Source organism: Pteropus vampyrus, unplaced genomic scaffold (genome assembly GCF_000151845.1).
Source record: "Pteropus vampyrus isolate Shadow unplaced genomic scaffold, Pvam_2.0 Scaffold15, whole genome shotgun sequence".
Classification (NCBI taxonomy): Eukaryota; Metazoa; Chordata; class Mammalia; order Chiroptera; family Pteropodidae; genus Pteropus; species Pteropus vampyrus.
In genome coordinates, this window is record NW_011888796.1 from 16,523,193 (window position 1) to 16,534,522 (window position 11,330).

General features: G+C 37.4%; 1 protein-coding gene across 9 annotated transcripts in view; it reads left to right on the forward strand.

The window, feature by feature from the left end:
• The window catches only part of AAGAB (alpha and gamma adaptin binding protein), a 49,202-nt gene that overhangs the window by 16,592 nt on the left and 21,280 nt on the right, over positions 1-11,330 (forward strand). The window lies entirely within an intron of this gene.

The window sequence follows — 11,330 nt, forward strand, 5'->3', positions numbered from 1 at the left end:
CTTTGTTGTGGGATTGAGTATATAACAAAGTCAAGGAGAAAGCGGATCTCGGTAGTATTGATGGAATAGTCCAGATTTGAATTGGTAAAGAGGGAGAGTGACAGCCAGGGAAGGAAGTAGGGGAGGAAGTATGATATCTGTAATAATGGTTATATTTTCTAGGGTCACTAGCAGAATCTCACCTAGCAGTTAGTAGAGAGGGGCCTGAATGCTAGACAGGAGAATCTTGACTTTTTCCTGTAGGCATTGATGAGTCATTTAGAGATTTTTTTTAACAAGAGAATGATGCAAAGAAGTTGACATCTTTGAAAGGTGGTGTGCAGGTGGGCTTGGCAGTTGAAGCAAGTGGACGTAGAGTCTGGAGTTGAAGAGACCAGGCAGCTGTTGCAGCAGCTCATGAGTGAGGTCTTGGGGCCTCAGCTAATGTGATCGAAAGATGGATATGAAATGCAGTCTGAAGCTGGTAGGCTGGTTAGTGCACATGAGGCTCTTATTATCTGTATCATATGCTGGGGCTGCAGTAACAAAGTACCACAAACTGGATGGCTTAGAACAACAGGTATTTATTGTCTCACAGTTTTAGATGCTAGAAGTCCAAAATCAAGGTGCTATGCTCCCAGTGACAGAAGAATCTGTTCCAGGTCTCTCTTCTAGCTTCTGATAGTTCTTTGACTTGTGGCAGCATAACTCCAGTCTTCACATTGCAGTCTTCCTGTGTGCCTGTCTGTGTCCAGATTTCTTATTATAAGGACAATAGTTATACTGAATAAAGGGCCCACCCAATTCCAGTATGACTTCATCTTAACTAATTGCATTGGTAATGACCCATTCTGTCGTATTGGGGCTAGGGTTTCAGCAAATGAATTTGGGGGATATAATTTAACTCATTACACAGTCCTTTAAGAACTGCTGCCCAAGTAGTGTTTTTCTGTCTTGTAAAACTTGGATCCTCAACACATGTGCTTTGCTAGGTGAAACACTACAGACGAGAAGGAAAAAAAATCCTCTTTTTAGTGAGTTTACCCCATCTTCCCTGAGATAAAGAGTCAAGTGGCTGATCAATTTTATAGAAGTCAAATATTTCACCCCAGTTTTTTGTCAGCACTTGAGTGTTAAGTGAGAGTAGGGCCCTTCAGATCACTTGAGGTCTGATCTAACCCATGCTATCATTAGAGAAGCTCCTTCTGAAGAAAGGTCCTCCTTCCTTCCCACTTTATTTTGTCTAGAGGAGATCTAATGTGTCTGTTGCATTGAATTACAAATGTATGAGGTACTGTTTTATTGCAGTAGCATTCAAAATAAGGGCCTGATAGATCTAGAAAAAATAAGGAGATTTTAGTCTCTGCTGTCATCTCCCTGTTACCAAAACAAACTCAAATTTAGGCTAGGTCCTTCTAATTCATTTATTCAGCAAATCCTTACTGAGCATTTATCATTAATGAAGCATTGTTGCAGACAATATCTTCACTATAAAAATATGTTTAAGGTATGGTACATAAACTGGATCAATTTGGAATAAAATTTTATTTAGTGGTGCTTATGATATTTATGAGAACTATTTTCAGAAAAGCTTATTCGATTTCAACCACTTTTTGAAACATCTGCCCCCCAAGTTCATACATTAAAGTTCATACATCTGCCCCCAAGTTCTGCATGGCTATAAATTTGAAGCTGAACTGAACACACTCTATTACTTTGGAATTATGGTCAAAAGTGTCTTCTGAAAAAATGTCATTCTGCTTGTTTTAGACATTAAACATCCTTAAGAGAACTGCAAAGCAGTGAGGCACACTGGATTTTTCTTGGTTCTTTACCTTGAAATACCTTTGCTTTCTTTTCTTGACAGTATTGGTACTTCATCTATTGGTTTGCCCTTAACCAAAAACCAAAATATTGCCATTAGCTTAATTCCACATTTAAGAGGATCCTGGCTTATGTGGTATGAGGGAAACTTAACTGTCTTCTCTCTAAGAGGAGCCCTAGATAGGGAAGTACAGTGACATTTGGATGCAACCCAGGTCCTAGGAAGTGTGAAGGACATTCTTGTATAGCCCCACATCTTAGAGTAGAGACAAAGCTCTATGAATATAAGGTGGGTCATATTACTCTTCCAAGGTGACCTACTTACTATGCTCTTTGCAGAGTCTGGCTTTGTTGGTGGTCTGTCTGAGGGCCTAGTGAACTTGGCCTTCCTCTCAGCAGGCTTTTCTTGAATGTTGTCTGCCAGCAGGTACTAAGACTGGTGTATTTGTTTTTTTTGTGGGGGGGGTCATCTTCTCTACTTTTTCTTTTTCATCCCCCTTCTCTTTTTCTCTCCTTTTTTTTTTCTTTTGAAAATTGTGGTTAAATATACATAAAATTTATTATGTTAACCATTTTTAAGTGTACAGTTCAGAGGCATTAAATACATTCGCATTGTTGTACAGCTATCACCACTCAAAGCTTTTTTAAACCCAAAACTTTTTTCAGTCAAAGAGTTGTTGGTTGGCAAAGTAAAGAAAGTTATTAGAGGTATTAGAGGAAATACAAACAATTATTTAGTGAAAGGAATATATTTTTACATAGATTTTAAAGAGTAGTAAGAGAGGTAGCATACCTAATTCATTCTAAGGCTAATTTAACATGATCCAAACCCCTATATAGTATCAATAAAGAAAATTATTTGAGGACACCTCATTCGTGAACATAATATTCTTAATATATGAAAAAGCTATTTAAATTATCACATGAACAGGAAGCAAAATCATCTGATTATGGCAATCAGTGAAAAAAGCATTTAAAAACTTCAAAATCTATACGGGGTGCGGGGGGGAGGGTGTTGTTGAGAGGGGTGGGAATAAACCGAACAAATTAGAAATGGACTTCTGTGGCAGAAATTGATAATATGTCATATAATAAATACATACTGAATATGAAGTAGGGAAATGTAGACAGTTTTGCCACCTCTCACTTTCAGGACACTAAAGACCAGTTTGTTTTTGTTAGAAAAAATTACTATAATTACAATCGCTTTTTGGGATAATTACATTGCAAGTTATATAATCCAAGTAATTATTTGGGATTATGTATTATCTATTTAGTATTATTTATCAAGCAGTAATGGAACAGTGAGGTTATGCCAGTCTTTATTTTTGTGCTGATTGAGAAAAATGTTAGTTTGAAACTCTTGAAAAAAAATTCATTTTAAATGTGCTCAGTTTGAAAACACAATTCCAGTTCTAGTAAGAACTATGAAAACTTAGATATTATGGCAAACAGCCCTGAAAAATATATAAATCTGACTCAGGTTTTATGTTTTTGCATTTTATTATCTATTTGGTATTCAAAGGCCAAATGCTTAATCTGAAAATCTAGTTATTAAAAACTTAGAAATGGGTAGCTTCCTTCCTACCCTCCACCAAGATAAAGTGGTCGTGTTTCCTAAATGGGAATTCATAATTTAAGTGACTGGCCAGTTCTCTGCTTATTACAAGTCTGAACAACTTACCTGGTTATAGGATATTCTAATTTTTGCCTCTAGTCTCGTCCTTAAAAGTTAATAATACACAACCAAAGAAAAGATAGGTAAATTGGACTTCATCAAAATTAAAAATTTATGTACTTTAAAGGACGCTCAGGAAGAGATAACCCTCAGAATGGGAGAAAGTATTTGTAAACCATATATCTGATAAGGATCTAGCATCTAGAATGTATAAAGAATTCTTATAACTCCATAATAAAAAGACAACCCAATTTAAAAATGGTAAAGGAGTTAATAGACATTTTTTCAAATAGATACACAAATGGCCAGTAAACACATGATTCTTAACATCATTAGCCACTGGAGAAATCACAACCACAACAAGATACCACCTCACACCCACTAACTTGCAGATACAGAGAACATTTTTATGGTTGCCAGATGGGAGGTGGATAAATGAAAAAGGGGAAGGGATTAATAAGTACAAATTGGTAGTTACAAAATAGTCATGGGGAATATAATATTCACAAAATACAAAATAGTCACGCATAGGGAATATAATCAGTAATATTGTAATAAATAAGTACAGTGCCAGGTGGGTACTCGTTACTTTGGGGACCCCTTTGTAAATTATATAAATGTCTAAGTACTATGGTCTACACCTGAAGCTAATATAAAATAATATTGAATGTCAACTCTAATTGAAAAATAAAAATAAATTAAAGGTCAAATTAGGCTTATATTTTGAGGTAGAGCCAGCATGATTTCCTGATACTTTGGATGTAAGGTATGAGAAAAAGAGAGCAGTCAAGGAGGACTCCAGGATTTGGGCCTGTGAGTTTTGGAGGATAGGTTGCCGTCAAATGCAATGCGGGAACTACAGATGAAGCAGACTTTGAAGAGCAGGGTGATATATCAGTAATTCAATTTTGGACATGTTAACTTTAAGATGGCTACTAGACTTCCAAGTAGAGATGTCAAGTAGCCATTTGGATAGATGTGTGGAGTTTGACATATAATGGCATTTAAAATCTTGAGCCTGGATGAGATCAGCAAAGGAGTAAGTGTAGTAAAGAGGACCAAGAACGGACTCAGCCCAGGGACATTCTAACATCAAGAGGATAGGGAGAAGAGAAGGAACCAGCAATGGAGACTGAGAAAGTATGATCAGTGAGGTAAGAAAACCAAGAGTGTAGAGTTCTCCAAGCAAAAATGGAATGTCAAGGTGGAAAGAGTAATCAGCCATGCCAGATGCTGCTAATAAGTCAAGTAAGATGAGAATTGAGAATTGACCTTTGGGTTTAGCAGTGTGGAGGTCGTTAGTGCCTTTAAAGAGAGCAATTTCAGTGAAGTAGTTTTAAGAGAGATTAGAATGAGAGAAATTGAGATGGTGACTATAAACTATTCTGAAAAATTTCACAGCAAATAGAAGCAAAGAAATAGTTGGGAGTTAGTGAGAAGAGTGTGGTTGAGTTTTATTATTATTTTTTTTAGGTAAGAACAAGAGCAGGGTGTTTGTAGGCTGAAGTGAAAGATCCAGTAGAGTGAAAAACTGATAAAGTAGAGAGAAGGGAGAATTGCTGGAGGGATATCCTTGAATAAGTGAGATTGAGTGGGCTCTACAGATAGAGGGATTGGTTTTGGATAAGAGGAGGAAAGTAAATCTGTGGAAAGAGGAAGATAGTACATGGGTGCAGATGTTGCTAGGTGGGGAGATGTGGTACATCTGTGTAGTTTCTTCTGATTGCTTCAGTATCCTCAGTGAAGCAGGGAGTCAGGTTATAAATTGAGGGCCCAAGGGAAGTAGTGTTAGGATTTGAGAAAAGAGAAGAAAATGTGAACGTCCTCGGGGAGGAGGGAGGGAGAGAGAGAAGATGAACCTAGGGTTGTAAAGTATGATTCCCAGGCAACATGAAGGGGCCCACTTAAAATTGGTATGATAAATTTAAAGTGAAAACAGGTAACAACCTGGATTCTGGGGAGGGGTTGTCTGTGTGTGTGTGTGTGTGTGTGTGTGTGTGTGTGTGCACGCACGCACGCTTGTGTGTGTGTGTTCCCCAGCTACATTAAGCTGTATCAGTGCAGGCGTGGAGTAATTAGTTTTTCTTTTACCAAGCAAGGGTATCACAGCAAGAGAGAGGCAAGGGATTAGGTAGTGTACATAAGAGAATAATTGTAATGATTGACCATGGAATTTAAGCTGGGCAAGAAAGAGAGAAAATCAATGGAGAGAGGTTCAGTGAAAAGGCGTTAGTTTTGAGGTCTCAGTGGAGTTGGAGGATAGTTGGGTTGAGATACCATAGGGAAGGATAGGTGGTGGTTAGTGATGGAATGCATGAAAGTGAGATTATGGAGAGGTTATTATTGGTAATAATAAGTTCTTAGAGTATGATCATGGGAATACATGGTTTAAGTGGAGTAGAGAACAACATTGGTAAAACAGAAATTCAGTGAACTGAGAGTCAGATTGTTAGAAGGATCATCTGTATTTATATGGAACTTTCTAAGAATTCAGACGAAGTAGTATTGGAGGAAATGGCAGTGAGCCAGTAACTAAAATTGTGAAGAAATAAGGGAAATGGTTGGATGATGGTAGCAAAGTTTCTTAGACACTGGCCCTGAAATAAAGATAGTCTATGAGAATATTAGTAGGCTTTTATATTCAGAGGAGATTTTAGGAGTAATTTAATCCAGTGATTCTCAGCTGAGACCCACTTGGGGCATGGGAGTGCATATCAAATGCTACACACACCGTCTGGAGATATTTGCCCTGCTCCCATTGACAATCACGTTAACTAGTAAGCCAGTATTACCAGTTGGTTGGTAGAATGACGTATCTCTCAACTGCATTGGGATAGAAAACTGTTAGGAACTTTTGAGCTAATTCGTTCTTTTCAACACAGGAATGACATCTGTAGCATACTTGACAGGAGATCATTCACCCTTTTTGTTCGAATACTTCAAATAACAGGTGTCTCAGTACTTTGTGAAGCAGTCTTAGAAGCAGTTAATTGCATATAGAAATCAAAGAACTGTCCTGTTAATTCTCAGCAGATAGAATATCTTTTTATGCTGGTAGTTTGGGAAAGGGATATTTATTTTGCTTTGTATCATAGACCTGAGAACAGTGGTGAAAATTTTCCCTCTCAGTGACATATTTTCTGTGCTGCTCCCTGTTACTGGCTTTCATTTTGATCATTCTTTTCCTACTCTTCCTAGGAGGTGAAGAAAGTTCCAAAGGAATTGGAAAAGATTTAGCTAAGGGCTACTGAAGTGATCAAGGGAATGGGAAGAATGCAGATTGTCTAATAAGTTTGAAAAAAACCAAAGCCGAGAAGGGATTTAATTGGAATCTGTAGTATAGAGTATGTATTGGTAAATATGGACTTGATTTCCCAGATCCTAGACTGCTATAACTTAGGAACATTCCCTAAAGTTTAAAATGGTTTACCAATTACAAATAAAATGAAGGCATTATTGAACATAGCAGGAGATAATTTATGAGTACTATACTAATAGATGATTCAGACATTAAATAGATATGGGTTAAAAGGGGGCTACAAGTTCTTATGGATGACACTTGTACCTAATTCAAGTTAGGAAGGTTACATATCCTAAACTTTTAAGACTATTATCTTGGACAGCAATTATATTTTTCTTCCAATATTTTTCTATGCAGTATTTTTTCTATTAAGTCTAGTACTGACTGGGCTGACTCAGATTACATGTTCTTGAATTTTATAGAATTTAATAAGGGGCATTGTTTTGTTTGGTATGCTAGTATATGTGAATTAGCCAGGTGCAGGCCTTTAGAACATACAATCTCCATGCATGCATCTGGTATGACGTCTTCCTTATACAGTTGGGAAAATGAGGCCTGAGAAAGGGGAGATGACTTGCCCACATTCACACAGTGAGTCAGTAGCTAAAGTGAGACCAGAGGGCAGGTCTCCTGACCTGGAGTGTTGTGTATTTTTCCATTACCGTGTGTTGATTTACATTATTGGCTGAGAAATGATTAGAGAAATGAACACAGAGCGGTTAAATAACTTACCCAGGCTGCATGGGAAATTATTGGCAGAGCCAGATGAGTTCATTCCCTACAGAACCCCCTCAGTGTAGGTGTTCTGGCATGAGTAAGATTTTAATGAGACAGACTAGAAGTAATGATCTTATCTGAGATTTTGGACTTTTTTGCTTATTGCATTTTAAATCCTTTTTGAAAGGCTGTCTGAAATGGTATTGATACTAACTCTATCCCATTGTTCTGCATTTAATCCAAAGTACAGATAAGTCTCCTGGATAATTAGTGTAATAAATACTTATATAATACTTAAAAGATAGCTTATTTTAAATTATTTACTTAGTGTCATAATCTCTTAAGTTTAAGACTTTATTTGTATGTAGTATATACTCAGTGTGTTTTTGTTTAATTTTACATTGTAAAAGCAAAGAGGTTATAATACTACAATTGTAGGCAACTTGTTATTCTAGAAAGAGATTTATAAATTTTCCTGATATGGGGACACAACTTCTGGGCTAACTTATAATAACCTAGTTTTATATTCTTGGCTTTACCAATGTCTTTTTTCATAAGCTAAGGCATACATTCTTAATAAGCACCGTCACCCCCAAAGGAGTGAAAATTGATTCTTGGGGAGGGGTAAAAAATACTTCTCTTTTTATGTGTAAAGCACAGATATACATATAATATGTAAACATATATGCAGTATGTCTGTAGTATTAACATTTCAGTGGAGTGGGTATGTCATTATTACGGGCAAAAAGGTCTAAAAAGGCCCAACAGGCAGTGTATCTTCAATTCCTGGCACAGAACTCCTAATGTAATATAATAAATTAATATTTGGTTTTTGACCTGGATCCTGAAACTGCTCCAGAGCAATAAAGGTATAAGGTGCACTTTTTGTTATTCAATAACAAGCCCCTTTCACCCACACCTGAGGTTTATGTTAATGAAGTGACTTTTGGAATATCTCTGGTTGCTAGGAGAACCAGCCATGTGATTAGGGGGTAGAAACTTTCAGCCCCACCCCCCTGACCTGGGAGGGGAGATGGGTTGTCAGTTGAGTTAATCACCAAGGTGATTAATTCAGACATGACGCCTACTTATTGGAATTCTCCATAAAACCCTAAGCAATGGTTCTGGAGAGTTTCTAGGTTGGTGAACACATCAAGGTGCTGGGAGGGTGTTGTGCCCATACCTTCTTGCTTAGCAAATCTCTTAGGCCTGGCTGTTCCTGAGTTATATTCTTTTATAATAAATTGCTAATCTAGTAAGTAACTCTTTTCCAAGTTCTATGAGCCGTTCTAGGAAATTATTGAATTTGAGGGGGTTGTGGGAACACCGGATTTATAGCCAGTTGGTCAGAAGTATAGGTGAGAATCTGAAACTTGAAGTTGGTGTCTGAAGTGGGGGTGGAGGAGGGTAGCCTTGTGGGACTGAGTCCTGAACCTGGGGAGCCTGCGCTAACTCTGGGCAGTTAGTGACAGAATTGAATTAAATTGTTGAACACCCAGTTGAACTGGAAAGTTGCTTGGTGTGGGGAAAAAAACGTACATCTGGTGTCAGACTATTGGTTATGAGTAGAGAAGGCAACAGGAGTGTTTCCTTTAGGGGCCGTGATGAAAATGGTTGAGAAACACTGGATCTGGTTGTATATACTAAGCTCTGCCTTAGAGAAAATCCCAGATATCATTGTATTTATTCATTGTAAAGATCAAACTTCTAGGGAAGTCAGAGTTTCTACTATATATGAGTTAAAGACATGACATCAGAATGGTCCAGAAAATGAAGTGAATAGGACTGCCTTTACAGTTAGGCTATGCTTTTTAGATGTCTCCATCCACATCAGTTTGCTCACTATATAATATTTCCTATGCTGTCTTGCCTTACATTTCCTTGACCTGAAAGCAAAGGAAATGAGATGTGAATAAGAATCTCAGTTGCCTTCTTGAGTTACCCTCAGCCCCTATCAAAGCCAGGCTTATGGATGTGGAGACCTACTGTTTGGGTCTATCTTACATAATTTGATAATGTCCCCTATTATCATCATGAAAGGAGAAACCGTGGGTCAGTGCTTCATGCCAAATGTGACAGATTTTAAAAGTTGATTCTCCCCACCCTTTTGGTCTCCAGTGAGATTGCCTTCTCTTTCCATTTGTCTGGTACATCAGAAAGCCTATCTGTAAAATATTTTGTCATCGTTAAATGATCTAGGGATCATGCTCAGTATTGTGCCTTGAACTTGGAAGGCACTTGGTAAATAAGACTTGGTTTTAAGGGCAAAGAAAAGATGGTTAGTTAAAGCCTGATGAGTCGTTTTGTTTTTCAGATGAAGTTGTCACTTACTGTTTCCCATAGGAAGGTAGCATTATACATAATGTCCTCGTTTATAAAGTGTCAGTTTAATTTACCCCAAAGATCCCATGCTGGAATTTGTTACCTGAGCACTTATGAGGGCTGTGGAGGATTTAGTTAGTCTGTACTCCATGTCTCTTGGGTATTCACTGGGCCTTTCTACAAATACCACTGCTGAGTGAAGGTCAAGGCAGAGAAACTCTATGATCTTTTATTGTTTCTAATCAGTAAAGGAGGGATTAGACTAAACAAATATTAGAGTTGTGACTTTGATCCCCCAGTGGTAAACAATAATTGTAGAGATTGGATTTTGAAAGCCCCGAGAGTGTTTATTTTTATAGTTTAATCTCTAGTGACACAGGTGGGTAAGGATTAAGTGGAATTTTAATAGTAGAAACAACAGTTCTTTCATATGGAGTTTTCCCATTATAAATGAAAAGAATTGATTCTCTATTAATTTATGTATCTTGTTATTAAGTAAATTCCCCCGAATTTACTTAATAACAAGATACCACAGGAGAAATCCCTGATTACAGTTTAAGGAATCATTTGCAGCTGATATACAGAGTGGTGGCAAGAAATGAGTACCAAAAACACAAGATCTCTTCAGCTACCTGACACCTGGGCTACTCTCCTGAGAAAGTAGATGGCTAATGCCTATAATATAAATTTTAAAAAGAGAGAAAAATGATGATTAAAAATTTGGATTTAATGTTACAGAAAATAAAACATCAAATTAATGAGAGGAAAAATGGTTAATGAAGAGAGTTCTAGTGGGGTCTGTCTCTGCCTAGGTGATCTTGAGAAGATGGCATCAGGTCTCTGGACCCCAGTTTCCTAATCTGTAAGATAGGATAGAACGATACCAAGATTAGATTCTATGGAACTGAGTTGCTTGAGTCAGAGTGAGTTGCACTTTTTTAATCCTCCACACCTGATATTGTGGAACTGAAGAAATGATTTTAGTAACCTCTGACAGTTATCTGAATGTTGTCAAAAATAAGATATTGATTTCTCTCTCCTCCTCCTCACTCTCCCTCTCTCTGTCTATCTCTCCTCTGTGTCTTTCTCTCCCTCCTCTGTGTGTGTGTGTGTGTGTAGAAGGCATAATTTGGTGGAGGGGAATGTATTGTAAGAGAAAAAGGGAAGACGGAATTGTGAAAAATTAGAGAAGATGGAAGGGAGTAAATGTGTGAGTAAAATGGTGAGACTTCGTTTTAAGAAGTCATGCCCCAAATTGTCCATAAGCAAATGAATGGTAGGAAATCGCTTCAGATTAGTCACCCTAGAATCACTGCAAGCCTCCTTCTGTGGCCACCTTGAAAAACATTTTTGGTATTCTTGCTTTGGAACTATTTTTAGAGCTGGTTATGAACCACATAAGAAAAGTCATCTTTTTCTTCAAATTAAAGTTTTTGTTTCATTGCTCTCATAATTCTCCGCACTCGGTTTTAAATGATATTTTGACTCGATTCTAAACATTCCTTTGGG